The following is a 15,593-nucleotide window of genomic DNA, read 5'->3' on the forward strand; positions in this document are numbered from 1 at the left end:
TGCTCCTTCTTCAATGCTTTAAAAGGCAGAACAGTTTTCTCTTGAACTTGAGCTTGTATCTGTTAAAACAGCAGCTGAACTCTGCAGCAAATAGTCTCATGTAATGCATTATTCATAAAGAAGTTAAGTGTGTTCCTTTACCGTAAGATGGTGTAGCAAGGTTAGAAAAAAAGAAGAAGCAGAAACTGACTTAGTTCTAATATGTACTTAAGTGAAACACAATTGTGAATTCAATTATTGAAAAAAAGGTGCCTGTCATAGATTCAAGTTGATTACATGGTACTTATGGACATGTGTCTTTGGCACTCAAATGCAATCCCATCCATCCACGCTGCTCATAAGTGCTTGTGTGAAATTTGATCACATTTATCCGAAGTGAAATGGAAGTAATTCCCTCCCTCTTCCTCCCAGGCTGAGACTTTAATAGCCTGCCAGGCCTTATGTTCTCATGCTGCCTTTACACTCACACTTCATAGACTGTGGAAGACACAGCACTCAGGCTGCACTATCTCTTGTTTCATGCATTTAAATAATAATAAAAAATACACCAAGAGTTAGTAACAAAGAAATGACAACAGGACAACAAGTCAGAGTCAAAACAATATCTATTTTTGCAGCTGTGTCTAAAAAAGGAAGCCAAATGTAAAAAATAGCTGCAGGGTAGCTGACTCCATCAGCAGGTAGGGCTGTGTTTTGGGCATGTTGCATAGCCACAATGGAAAAATGACAACATGAAGTATACTCCAAAATACCTAAATGTCCACTGAAAATGGCTGAAGTGTGTTGTTGATGTACTCTATTGTTCCACAGGAATTAGAAGAGGTGCTCAAAGTTGTACAGAAAGGGAAAATTGTGCAGATGATGGCAGAAAATATTCAGTTACAGGTCAGAAAATAGCTTTTTATATGGGCTATGTATACTTACTGCCAAGCTTTACTCTGTGGGAAAATTCTAGCACACTAATTATCCTCCTCAAGGACATCCACTTTATTTCAAAGGTCAGTCCTCCTAGTAACAACGCCCTCCTGGAGTCTTATAAATGACACGGACATGATGAGAATATCCAATGATTAAAATACACACATTTGTAGGCCTCTTGAAGGCTGCAGAGAGTGTTGTGTTATCCTATCCACAGCAATGACAATCAGCTCAGTAGGTAGTCTCTTAGCATAGATAAGCTGAGGCTGATCTGCTATGTTATTTTAAAGCAGGAATTTTTTGGATAACATGGAAAAAAGGATATAAAACTAAGAATTTACAGAATCCAACTTTTTTTTCTGACAGGAATCTCTTTCCAAACATTGTGAAATGCAAAGCAGTAAACAACACTGATCCAATGAACTATAAGGAAAACAAGTGGTGGGATGCAACAAAGGGCCCCCCGCTTGAATCCAAACATTAACACTGCAGTAATCATATTTACTTTTATATTTTTTATACTTTTATTATTTATACCTTCAAATCCTACAGCAAAAAACTATATTTATACATTTATTATATTACCATATGTATGACATTTTCCTTCTGCAGACACTAAATGGTGCACATAACAGAGTGCTCATCTGTGCTATGCATCTACTTTGGGATTACATTAAGTCGAAAACAATGCGTCTTAGACTTAGACTAGCTATAAGATGCACCTTAAGGCATTGCATAAAAAACAGGATAGGAAGTGAGAAGAAAGAGAGGGATGACTGCAAAGCTTTAAGAAAGGATCATCACTTGGTAAGGGGTCACAAATGGACCAAGATCAAAAACAAAAAGTTCAGGACCTACGAGAAAAAGTACAGAGGAAATAGAGACATACACAGTTTCTATCATAAGCCATTCATCTGCTGACTCGGATGTCACTCGACCGGAAGGTCAGGGGTTCAATCCCCAGCTCCTGTAGCCACATGTCGGATCTGTCCTTGGGCAAGACACTTAAACCCAAGTTGCTCCTGCTGCTTCGTCAATGGTGTATGAATGTGTATGAATGGATGAGTTAATGCTGATGGACACTTTACATAGCATCATCTGCCATCAGTGTGTGAGTGTGGTGTGAATGAGTAGGTGTGACCCGTGGTGTAAAAGGGCTTAGAGTAGTCAGAAGACTTGCTATACAAGCTGAAGTCCATTTACTTTATATATACAAAAATCTCCAGGCAGAAATTCACAAACAACTCACACTGTCAACACAGACAACGTGGTCACCACAGTAAAGGATGGCACAGTGATTAGTGTAGGGACATAATTATCCACTCAAGTGACCTTTGCATTCTGGCAAAGAGCATCGCTGGCACAGACATCCTTTAGATGCCAGAGATGCCTGCGAGAACCAGCTCATAAACTGCTGCCTCTTTCATATGAACTCCAGGGGGGGAAAAAGAGAAAGTCTGAGTTGGTTGATATATTGGTTTTGATTCTCAATTGCAGTGCAGATAATATATAGTTCCATTTTAATAGAGATAAACAACAATGAACAAATTGTTCTTTAATGGCCAACAAAGTGAATTGGCTTCACAAACAGTTGTAGGTAAAGAAAGATGCAGAACAATAAACCAAGAGCTATTAAAAGCCCCAAGGTCATTGCATACTGCATCAAATCAATCCCAGCAGTAAAATGCTCAAATTTACTGTCATTATCCTGTGACAGTAAAGCCCATCTTTTTACTCAAAACATAAATCCTCCGCTGTAGCAAAAAAAAAAAATATTCATAGAGCAAGAAAAGAAAAACAGGGGAGCAAGGGTTTGCATTCTTCAAACAGAGCTGTAAGTGAAGCAGGACATATCTGAGCGCACAGAAGACCTTGTCATTTTCAGGTTACCTTGTGAATTTTAAATAAGGGCTTCATGTTTTTTTCTTCCTCCATGCACAAGTCGATTCTGACACAAATGGGTCGGTGCCTGGCTTTGATACCTCAGTTTATTACATAGCGCTGGAAAACCTGCCACTTGGTTGCCTTGCAAGTCTGTGATTCTAAAGGTTTGGACCACAAACCTGTCAAACTATGGAGCCGTTTTCCTGGATGACTGACAGCAACGTTTGTGAAGCATAACACCTGTGTTCACTTTATGCTCGCAAGAGAGATAGCTGGTGTGTTTTCTTTAAAATCTGTAAGAGCACTTTAGTGAGTATCTACACCAACGACATGGATACTTTTTGATGAACACACAGATTCCATGTCAATCAAGTGGTTAATTACAGCTTGGCTCATACTTTTGTAGTTTTGGCATTTATAGCAGTAGGCTAATAATAACATCATATTCACCAAGTTACTTGTAGAAATGTGCTTAAAAAGGGCCCGAAGGGACAAGAAGACCAAGCTGTCAGAAAATGATGCACATTTGTAAAGTATTTGTGTTTTGAGAATAATCATTCATCAAATGTTAAAGTTATGTTCGTCCTTCTATAATTTGAGCTTGGCTTGTGCAGAGTTTGATTTATGGCCATGGACTGTAAATGTTAATGAACTATGCCTGAGTGACATCACCCTGTTCATCATCTGTTACTGCAGAGGGCTCTGTAAACCCACGATGGCTATCGCTATGCTGTGTCAACTTAACTTTCAGTCAACCTAACTACAAGCTAAGAGCTGGAGCTCAGGCTGGTTTTAAACCTCCTGACAAACCGTTACATCGCGCCTGCCTGTCAATGAGGTCAGCTTCATGCCTTATTGTGAACAACGCTTATCCATCTTAAAATCAAAACTGATGAGTTATCATAAAATGTAACCGCCTCACAGTGTGTGCCGATCAAGACATGAGCTAATCAGACCAATTTCTATTTTTTTTAACCAGGCTGTAAACTTGCTGTAAAAAAAGGGCTCGTTTGAACTGGTATATATATGACTTCCACTGCTTCTCAAGCCAGCCTCAATAGGACACCCGACAAACAGTTAGCATGTCAATAACAGACTGCTCAAGTACGCAAAATAATTTGTAGTTTGGGTTTAAAAGGTTTGGGTTTGAGTTGTGAGATTAGATACGATTACTGAAGCCTCTGCCATTGTAAGAAAAAACACATATCCAGGGCATGTCGTTAGCTTGATGCAGGGACTTGAACAGTGGAGGAACAGCTATCCTCTCTGGCTAGCATCAAAGCTGTTGTGTTCCATGTTAGCCTGTGAATGTTAGCCACTGGTTGACCTTGGAGTAATTGGTTTCATTTTGAGTTGTGTGAACCTGACAGCTTAAAGTCAATCTTTTGGTGGCTTGATATGGCGCTAACGCTATGCTATAGTGCAAGCAGTAGTTGTAGAAGTAGCAAGAGCAGTATTCACTTTCTTCCAAACTGTTGGCTAGCCTGGGCGCTAAACTATACTGTAGTTCTTTAAATCATGTTTCCACTTATGATACATACAAAAGGATACAAGTCATTCAACTAATTTTTATTCATAATTAGTGGGCGGGGTGGGATTCTTAAGGACACTTTCCAAGGGATGCCAACTCAAAAAAACAACATACTGTATTTCAATACAATATGATAACATTCTGTCGTCCTTACTTTTACATCTAAATAAAGGTGTAAATACTGACTCCAAATATTGGCTTATTATGTGTTTGATGATCTGTATTCTTTAAGGTCCACAGTATGATGGTGTAATATTTCCACATTCAAATAATTTCTTAACTGGTATAGTGCAAAAGTCCAAAAGCTAAACACTTGCCATGATGAATATCCCATTTTTCCTCAAGTGCCAAATGTATCAAAAAAATTGATGCCGCTGAGGCTCGACCATATACGCAAAATTTATCCTCCATATTACATTTGAGGGCAATTCAAGTTGAAGAGGACAGGATGAGACTCCCTCAGGCCTGTTGACATTCCGAAGGTTTCAGCAGCAGCTGCCTCTGCTGCTCTGCTTCCAGGATCCCTCTGAATGATTTAAAGCCCCTGGATAAAAAAAGAACTGGACCAAAAGAGGAAAAGGAGGGCCACTCCTTGGGGCAGAACCTGACATATTGAAGAATAAATGTGACGCTGTCAACCTAAAGTGCCACAGACTATTATTAAGATGGGTAAGAATACCATGAACTTAATAGTTTTGATGACTTGTGTTCCAGGATCTATGATTATTCTATAGTCAAAATGAAATGAAACACTGGTTTTAAGAGATGTTAATCAATTTTCTTTTCCTATTAAACTTTATATACTTTTTTATTTTACTTTGCATGAGTCTATTAAACATTTTAGACTCAAATGGCTTTCATTCTCTTGATTCATGGAAGCATCAGAGCGTAAAGAGATCTCAGATGATGAAGCTCTCAGGAGAATCTTGGTTTAATTAATTATTGATAATTTCGGGAGAGAGGGGGGGGGGGCACCAAAGTGCTCTTCATATACTTGTGATTCTTTTCCTGCTCCTTCTAGTAATGCTTTCATAATCTTTTCACCCTTCACCCATTTATTTGTCACAACCAGACCATGTCGGGAAAAAACGTCTACTACATCAGTTCACAACAACAATAACATCCATTACACTGAACTGGCATTGCTTCACTGTGTTTCAGATAAAAATGTAATTCCACCTTTGGTTATTCTGTGAATGCTATGATCTACAGAGGAGGGAAAAAAATACATTTTGTCTGATCTATTTTTGTCAGATATACTGGTGACAAGAGGTGAGTATACAATGCTTAAGCAGGGAATGAATCTTAGTTTTCTCTTGTAAGCAGCACTATGTTGGAGGTCAGTGGGGACAGCTTAAGGTCCATATTAGTATTCAGTCCTCTGCTGGCAAAGTGTCACCATGGGGATGTTATTGAGATCTACAGGAGCTCATATAACAGACATTTATCAGATGCAGGAACTAGTCCACCCTCAAATAAAATCTGCAATAACAGTCACTCACAGTTGGCTCTCCTTTCAGTGAGAATAGTTTAACTAGTTAAACTATCTTTTTTCTTTACAAGTACTTAACTCACTCTGTGCCGTACAGGAAATGTCTCGATGTTGCACAAGGTCACTCTGATTACATGGCAGATGGGCAGTTCCGAGATTTCAGTTGGGGATCGATTCAGTTCAAAAGAGAATGTAATGAAGTCTGTCATCAAAAGAAAGAAAAAAAAACAGGGATGGATTCTTCTTCTTACTTACAAAGCTATCATGGCCAGGCAGCATCTCATCTTAAAGAGCTAATAATGCTGTGTTACTCCTCGAGAAAATTACGCTCCCAGAATGCAGATCTGCTCGTGGTACCTACAGTCTCAAAATGTACTATAGGAGGAAGAGCCTTCGGTGATTGGGCCCCTCGCCTTTGGAATCATCTAAAAGTCAGGGTACGGGAGGCAGACACTCTTTGTACATTTAAGAATAGACTTAAAACATTTCTTTTTGATAAGGGGCGGCTGCGACTCATTTGGTAGTCGGTCGTCTCTCAACATGAAGGATGATGGTTCAATCCCATGCTCCTGCAGTAACATGTCTGATGTGTCCTTGGGCAAGACACTTAACCCCGGATTGCTTCGGTGGCATATGAGTGTGTATGAATGGGGTTAGTTAGTTCTAATTATTCTGCCATCAGTGTGTGAATGTGTAGGTGTGACAAGCATGAAAACGTGCTTTGAGTAGTCAGAAGACTAGAAAAGCGCTATACAAGCTCAAGTCCATTTAGCATAAAGCTTATAGTTCTGGCTGGCACAGGTATGGACAAGCACCTAGTTATGCTGCTAAAGGCTTAGACTACCGGGGGAAACTGGAACTTTTAACTCCTATCTCTTCACCTCTCTCTCTTTGACGTCATGCATTTACTGCATGTCACTATCTGTACATCTTAAGAAACTAACCACACACTTTCCTGGGAGCTCCTGAGCTCTAATGTCTTGTAGGTTCCTCAGGATTGTTGGTGGGGACACCCTGCTGCTATGACCCCCCCACCCCTATTCTGTTTGTCTCTATCCTTCTTCCTGCATCTTATCCCATCTTCCCCTATCCCATTTTTCTTTTGTAACACCATAATGAGTAAGGTATTTTAACTGCTCTTTTGTAAATGGTCGAATGTGTGAATTGGCGTTATATAAATAAAAGTTTGATTGATTATTTGAAGAAGATTCATTTATTGTTGGATGTTTTCTCCATAGGGTGCTTTGCAAATATAGCAAGAAAACAAGTATGCTCAGGTATCATGACTTTGGTGGTTTTAATCAAATTGTTCTGTATCATCTTTACTAGTAAGATCAGTGACTACATCAGTCTGACTTGTTGTCCCTCATAACCAAAAGAATCTACACTCATGCAATCATTATGAATATTCTTTTTCTCCGTTTTGTTAGAGTCTTGGAGGATACATCCAGTGCTCAATAAAGGTATGAAACAGATATAGTTATTTATTGCCCTAATCCTTTTAACGAGGGCTGGCAATCACAGGGTAACTCATTTATTGCTAGATATTAGAATAATAATAAAACATCAGGATATGTGATTAACTGAACAAGATAAAAAGTCGTTAAAAAGGTAAAATGCCAGATTAATGTATTTATTCACCACCTTTGGTTTCATTTGACCTTTTATAATGCTTCAACCTTTAACTCCTTTTTCTCCGCTATCCAACACTAATCCACTGCTGTCGTCTTCTTCTTTCACCCAGCTGGCAACTTCTTCTTTGGCCTATTAAACTATGTTCATGTTAGTCTTGTTCATGCCGCAAGCACCACTGTGAGGAGTCGTGTAGTTGTGCCATGGTGAGTCAAATTGGCAGTGATATATTGTTGCCCCCCCCCCCCCCCCCCCCCCCCCCCCCACACACACACACACACACACACACACACACACACACACACACACACACACACGCACACACACTTTTACCAATATTGACACAGCTGAAGTTTATATTTTTGGAACACTTGAATTGCTATTGGCCGGATTACAATAGGAAAAACTAATTTACAATCCAAAATCTGAATCAATGGTTTTATTTTTACCTCACATCAGATCATCTATTTTCAAGCTACACTTTTACAACACCCCATTATGTACTATCAACTAACATCTTATCTATCATAAAAGCATAAAAAGGAAGCAAATCTGGTCTTTCTAACATGTTACATGTACTGTATGAATACCCTCCCAGAGCTGTTGGATGTCACTGTTATGTGCTGATTAGAATCCAAACTAGCCCTCCTTTTCATTCCTTGTTTCAGAGGAGGGGGGGGGGGGGGGGTGGAATTTTTGAAAGGAAGCCCCACAAAGCATGCCTTTTCATGGGGATGAATCCCTCTTTAGCTGAAGATCTCACCCACAGACCAGGGAAGCAAAGACCTAGAACTAATTACACTAACGAGTTCACCCAGATCGCTGTAATAGTGAGTGAGGGGCATCATTAACAGCCATTAAAAATGGACACAGATGGAGGTGCACTTGGACACACAGAGCCAAACAAATCAAAAAGAGCTGAAATATTGGTATCTTCTTTCCGTCTGGTTACGAGATTCCTCATTTCTTCTGAAAGAAACACTGTTGTGTGGATAAACCAACAGCCCTCCCCTGACATTTCACTGCCTCTTCTCCAGCCCTCCAGTATCAACCTGAGCAAAACAACATTCTCCACAAAAAAACATGATATGCTCAAGGCTGAACAGATGCATATGGGGGTTTGTGAATGGACAAACAAAAAAAAAGTGCCTGAATGGAGGAGGAATTTAAATCTCAATGCACGGTTAGGCTGGAGACATCACGTTGGCATTCAGGCGCTGCCAGGCAGAGAGCCAGTGCCAGCCAAACACTCAGAGAGAGTCTGACAATAACCACAGAACAGGCGGCAGTGAAGCAGCTCAGGCTGCAGGGATCTGTCACAGACTGGGGAGCAGGACTTGCTCCAAGGTTAACACTGAAATTGGCTTGTTTGAGGACCTACATGCATTGGCTAAAAGATAAGCACAGTAGGGGTTGTAAACAAAGACTGATGGAGGACTTAATGGACAGCAGCACTCTCCTGTGGGACAGTTCTGGAGGAAGTGAACAGAGCAGCTGGGGAAAGAGCAAACTACTTTTGCTGCAGATATCATTTTGACTCATCCAGACATGCCATTAGTTGCAGACTCTCTCATTGGTACAACTCACTGTAAGGCTGCTTTACCTGTTCTAACAACAACGTCCCAAGAACTCCAATATGTTTTGTTTATATCCAACAATGCACTGTTATGAAACCAGAGAGAGACAAAAGATAGCAATGTGAACTCCTGTAGTTTTTTTTACAATCGCGACGCGCATCCACACCCATGTGGATGTTGACCTAAATATTCTTCCATACAAGCATGTGTAATGAGGCTTTCCAGCAGTATGCACCTATAGGCGTCCCGTTACAGCTCATGCTTGCAACATAATCGATACAAAATAAAATCTAGAGCAGCACAGTATATACAGCATGACAGTTTTCAGTTTGTTATGTAACAATAGAGAATGCCAAACAGGCTGCATGTTGACTCACCGTAAAGAGTGAAGGGCTGCTGTTCTCACTTTATCCTCTCTGTCTCAAGCCCAGCCGTCCAGCATGGCAAGACTTTGCTCGAATGAAGTATGTGCGCCTTTCCTGGCCGGTAGGTAGCCCCGCAGAGAGATGAATGGCAGAGCAGTTTATTATTCCTTCCTCCTCACAGTCCACAAGAGATCATTTACAATCGGAAGCAGTTTCCCCTCCTTGGCAGGAATAGAGACTTCTTCAAGTGCCGTGGACAGCTCCGGTGCTGAAATCTTTCTCCTTTTTTTCTGTCCTCCTCCTCCTCCCCTCTCTCTCTCTCTCTCTCTCTCTCTCTCTCTCTCTCTCTCTCTCTCAACCCTCCCAGCTTAATTCCTGGGCGTCAGGGGAGACAAACGTTGAGGCAAGAGGGGACCTTGGTGCACGCTCGCGGGGCGGACACTGAGGTTAGATCACAGATTTATAACCATCGATTTTGCAGCCCCCCCTCAAATCCCCCTTCGAAATCTCGATGAGTTAGTCAGATAAATTGTGGATTACTCAGCGAACCTGCAGAGTCTTGATAGGCCAGGATCACCAGGATCCTGCTGTTCTAAAAAAAAAAACATTTGACAAGATGCTTCCTCGGCAGACAGTTGTGTAACCCGACATTTAAATCATAACGAGGGCTCGTTTGGACGACGGGTGTGCAGCTTGAATGTTTGAACCGAATAGAGTCACATTTTCTGGAGAAAGAGTAGGGGAGGAGGAGTTGGGGATGTCTTCACAGCATGGGAAGCCTCGAGTCAGAATTGAGCATATGTGTGACATGGAGGCATTAAATGCATGCAGGGCTGCATCTGCACCGCACAGATAATTTTTTACTTCTAGGAAGATGCTAGGGAGGCATATAAAATGTGTTTGAAAATCCTAAAATTCAGTTTTAAAACATTTTTTTCACGATATTGAACAAATGATCATGAGTTTTGGAAGAAACACTAATGAAGTTATTCTTAAAGCATCTTAACCAATCCTACATTTTCCGTCCAATTATGGATGGATGGATTATGGAGACAATAAATGTGCGTGAAATATATTATGAATAGGTAATAGCTTATAACAATCTCTGTTTTGCATGCTTTGCACATGTGGCTCAATCTGGCTTTAATCCAACATAAACATAATCTACATTCAGAGGCGCTGCTTGTCAACAGGCAAGGCATGCAACTAATTGGGGCCCCAGGCCAGTAGTGGGCCCCTGAGGGCTGACAAATTTTAAACCACAGCAGTGAACCAAAATGTGCACATTTTGAAACAACAGTAGGAAACCCCCCTAAGGGAGCCCCATCTGACAGCATCCACTCTTGTTGCCCTGCTTAGCGTTGCATGCATTATTGCTGTTAAAACCAAAGTTTGTTGTCAAAGTAGATGTCAACAAAGAAAAATGAAGAGGGATAATCCGTCTATAGGAGAGAAAAGGTGAACAGGAAAACAAAGGTAGAGGAGTATGCATCAGTACACTGGCAGACATGATGTTGATTGGAGCTGTTTGGAGGGCCCCCCACTTGATTTTTGCCTCAAGCCCCAACAGACTCTGTAGCCACTGTCTACATTTCTAGACATTTCTGCCCGAAAATCAAATACAATCATGTACAAATGCATCTTCACATGCCAGCATCATTCAATAAAATCATGCCTCAAGCATGCCATCCATAAACATGTATAGATCCCTGAGCTCAGACATTAGATTAATTACATGTTTATATGGTGTGACAGCTCACACAGCTAAAAGCTGAGTCAGTATCACATCAGCAACATAAAGGCAGGTTCTCCAGTCCCTGTCCACAGAGGGGTACACTGTGTGGTTAATGTATGAACAACTGTGTGTGTCCCACTGTGCTGTTCTCCAACTTGCTTGCTCAAATGGAGGGCCATGCATTATTAATGAAGACGTGAGTGCACACTGACCCGCTGGTCTTGAGGTGCTTGGCCTCTTTTCTCAGCGGGAGAGGAAGAAATGGTCATCTATGGCATGTCACAGGCAAAACCTGACCCCTCACAGGTCTGCATGTGACACTGTTTCCCTGTGCGCTTTACAACACTAGTATGGATTTTAGTTTTTTCCATGTGGCTTGGTTGTGTTAGGCTACTGCAGACCACTAATACATGAACTAAATAGTGTGAACTCAGGGGTAAACATAAATAAATGAAAGAAATCAAGGCTCATGGTTAAAACTCTTATTTTACTTTTCTTACAGAAAGTGGATCTAAATGAAGACAAGTAGTGAATCCAAAGCCAAGCTTTTCAAAGAAGAAGAAGGCTGGGAAAGTAAATAGAAGGCCACAGTGGCTCTTTCAGAATTGTTGAAATGGTCTCAGTGGAGAAGTCTGTCACCATTAACAGTTTATTCACAGTCCAGTCGCATTCTTGCAGCAAATAGCATTCCCATGGATTTGGGGTTGGATTTTGGAGCCCTGCAATCAGTGCCTTTTCAGCACTGAATAACTTCCCCTATAGAATGAGAACAAGTGTCCTGATGGCACCTGACTGGTCCCTTCAAGTGAACGGTAATTATACCTTATCTTTGTACTCTGCCATTTGTTCCGGTGGTGAATAGATTTCACTGCAAGAGCACCAATTAAAGAAATGACCCTCATTCAAGAACTGTCATGTTATTAATCTTCTCTCTAATCTCTCTAATATGGTAGGAACTTTTTAACCTATTTATTTTTACTTTAAGGTTAAGGATTGTTAAGCTTTAGAGGGGCTGCTTGGTGGATTTGCAACCTCTGAACAGGCTAGTTGTTTCCCTCTGTTTTCATTGTTCATGCTAAGCTAAGCTAACCTCCTACTGGCTGCTCTGTAGTTAACAGAAGGATAAGGGAGTTGAGACCATTGTGTCATTTTTATGTCAGCAAGAAAAGGAGTTAGTCTTCAAATGTCAAACTATTCTTATTAGTGATAATATTATTTGGTTTGAGAAAATGAAACTGTTTGAAAGAGAGACATCTTTCAGCTTATACATTTCCCCCAAATTCTTACTCCATGAGCTATCTTTTATCTGCACTTTTTCCTGCCAGCCCCCTTGTTAAAAAACTTCCGCAATAAGTTGGGTCAACTCAACGTGTGAACACATCGGGCAATAGTCAAGAAAATTCACTGCTGACGTTTCACTATATAAGAAACATAACTAAACTCAGCCCTGTTGTGTCCAGAGCTGAAGAGTTAATTGTCCATGCTTTTGTTTCATTCTGTAACTCTCTTTTCACATGTCTCATCATCACATCCTTGAACCACCAACAAATGATCCAACATGTTGTCACTTTTATCCTTGTGTCTTTGCTTTGGCTTCCCATCGATTTAACAACCCAGGTTGAAATTCTTGTGATTCTGCGTAGAGTATTGCACGATCAAGCAGCTGCTTATATTAAAGAGCTTGCCGAAGCCGTACAACACCAGCAGGACCCTGAGGTCCTGTGATCAGGGTCTGGTTGTTCCTCGCACCAGACATAAAACTTTAAGGCCACTGTGCCTTTGAGGTTGTAGCTGCAAAACTTTGGATCTGAGAAGAGCTGTGAACTCTTAGGACAAGCAGTTTAAGGCCCATTTGAAAAAAGCTGCTTCATACTTTTCTTGTTTATATGTGTTGTAAACATCACACTGTGACCTCCACATCTTCCTTTTTATGTCATGTCTGGCCTGGTGGTGAGACATCCCCCCTTGTTCACATAAGCAACACAGTGCTCAGATTTCATTCCAAACACTCCTGTTTCATTGTGTTTCTTGTAAATTATTCATGCATTACTATGGGTTTTATGTTCATACAGAATGTATCCATCCTGTTTGGCTGTAGTGCTTCACAGCCTTTCTGATGTCCTGCTGTAATCATGAAGCTATCCTGTCTTTTAGGCAAATGAAAAATAATTTCAGCAGGACACCTGTCTTAAATCCTATATGAACATGGTCATTGTATCCGCTTTTTAACACAATCGGTTTCTCAGTCTTCAGTATGTTACTGAACACATGAAAGACAAACAATTGTATTCTCTTTTGACACTTTAGAAGAATCAAATGTGGAAGTACTTCCATGTGTTGCAACAGAGTAGTGAAGAACATTAAAAGTAGTTTAGATCACTGGTTCCCAACCTGAGGTCTGGGCCCAAAGATGGGGGGGGGGGGGGGGGGGGGGGGGGGGGAGAGTTCTGAACAGTTCAGAACAGAAGTTCTGTTGTTAAGAGCATGGGTGTGTGGTGAATTGATGTTAAAAAATGTTTTGTTTCTTTCTGGGTTGGGGGGGCTTAGTGTTACAAATAGGTTGAAAACCACTGGTTTAGATCAACCTTTAACAATGCAATCATATCACCAGGACAACAGTAGCTGAAACAGATTAGTTGTAGAACCGTTGCATCATTTGTGACACATTTTAAATGCAGATAATTGATCTGATTAGGTGCCCTGGATTTTCGATATAACCTAAATCAGGCTGAATGCGAAGGAACTGTATACACATTTATTCATTTTTTACTTACTTTGGTCACTTAAATACTTCAATAAAAATGTGTCCAATTTTTTAGGCCGTAAGTACACACAGCTGGCCTGTCAAGCTAAAGCAATAGCCATGGTGCTTTGAAAATGGTGACATAAAATGAAACACAAGCAAATGTGAAACAAATGAAATGAACAGAGCATGTATCTGCTGTAACATTTGATGGGTTCATTAATACAACATGTTTCATTACATGCTTGAGTTGTTTTATTAGGACAATTGATGAACAAGCTTCACGTACTAGAACACAATGCTTGCACTTTGAAGGAGCTACACTCTGACACCTAGTGTTTAAAATGGGTACTGTAGTTCAATTTCAAAACACTGAAGAGAGAGCTTGCCCTGTCTCGTCCCGAGAGTCGATGCTCACGCAATATTTATCGGTAGATTTACCATGCAGAGGATTTACTAGTTTGGGTAGAATCAGTTCTATCTGAACAAGTTCCGTTTACATCACTGCGGCACTTGTTGGTTAGCCGTTTCCCTGGGAAACCGAGGGGTGTCCAAAACAGCTGTGTGGGGTGCTTTAAAAGTGCCTACCTTCTCTGATCAAGACAAATACAGACCATTCCAGACCAGGACAAACTGGCTGCTATGTTGTTGACATGTTTCCTCATTCCAGATTCAATAGATATCTTACATATTGCTCCTTTAAGGTTAACTTGTTGAGGTCTTTGTTTTTTATCAAAGATTCTGGCCCTATAGGTAAGCTGAAAGTGTGACAAAGTCAAAGAACTACTGCTAGGGACGGATTTTTGATTTATTTATTTAGGACATTGCGCATGATCTTTTAAAGCATTAAAACATCTGGCCTTTGCTTACATCTGTCAGCAGGGGGAATCTGGGCTGAAATCGACGTGATTATCTTAGTGTGTACCCCGCTTTACAAATTCACATATGTCTGCTTCTATATTTGGTGGGGCTTTAGTAGAGTTGTCATCAGAGGCTCCTTCCTCTGTGTTCCCTTTCGTTACACTTGGCAGTACCCTGTTGCCCATTATGCAAATTGTGGAGTATGGCACATACTGTATCATGCTGTGATGGAAAACGCAAGATCTCGTACAGCCCGGGTTTCATCAAGATGACAGGCTTTTACTTGTGTGGTGGTACACTTTGGCCTTTACATAATGGCTACTTACACTAGCCACCCTTGATTCACGTCATCAATTTAACCAGCATGACCATCATTGTAATGTAGGCCATGCTGGTTCAGTTTCTTCTTCAATCTTGTAGGTTATTTCTGACACTTTACTCTGAAATTGCTGTGTTTTCCCTTGCACATATTGTTTATTAGGGATGTTTCTGAGCAAATGGATTCCTCTACTGCTGTACATTCTTTTTCTATCTGTCTATCCGACTCCGATACTATATGATATGTGTATACAAACAGATAAATAGTTCCTTCTTAGTCACATCAAATTACATTATTTATCTCTTATACAGGAGCATTTCAAGAGCTAACGTCTAACAGGAACATTTTAATTGTTAACATGTGGGGTTACAAGGCTTTCAAAAGAAGAAAAATTCAGCTTTGGTCGAGGGTTAACTAAAAGACTGGAATTAAAAATATCTGCTACTCCACCACCTCGTCCGGTGTCTCGAGGTATATGAGTACAAAAATGACTGGGAGGAGTGGATTCATTCAAACTAACATATTCATCTCGACAC

At 40.6% G+C, this 15,593-nt stretch overlaps 1 protein-coding gene across 2 annotated transcripts in view; it reads right to left on the reverse strand.

Annotated features, from left to right (window-relative positions):
• The window catches only part of phf24 (PHD finger protein 24), a 32,602-nt gene extending 22,889 nt beyond the window's left edge, over window positions 1-9,713 (reverse strand). For both annotated transcript variants that reach the window (XM_061061470.1, XM_061061469.1), the window contains exon 1: window positions 9,412-9,713. The gene's annotated coding sequence lies outside the window, so the exon portion shown is untranslated. The remainder of the gene's footprint in view (window positions 1-9,411) is intronic.
• Window positions 9,714-15,593: the final 5,880 nt, after the last annotated feature.

This window comes from Labrus mixtus, chromosome 17 (assembly GCF_963584025.1).
Source record: "Labrus mixtus chromosome 17, fLabMix1.1, whole genome shotgun sequence".
NCBI classification, from domain to species: domain Eukaryota; kingdom Metazoa; phylum Chordata; class Actinopteri; order Labriformes; family Labridae; genus Labrus; species Labrus mixtus.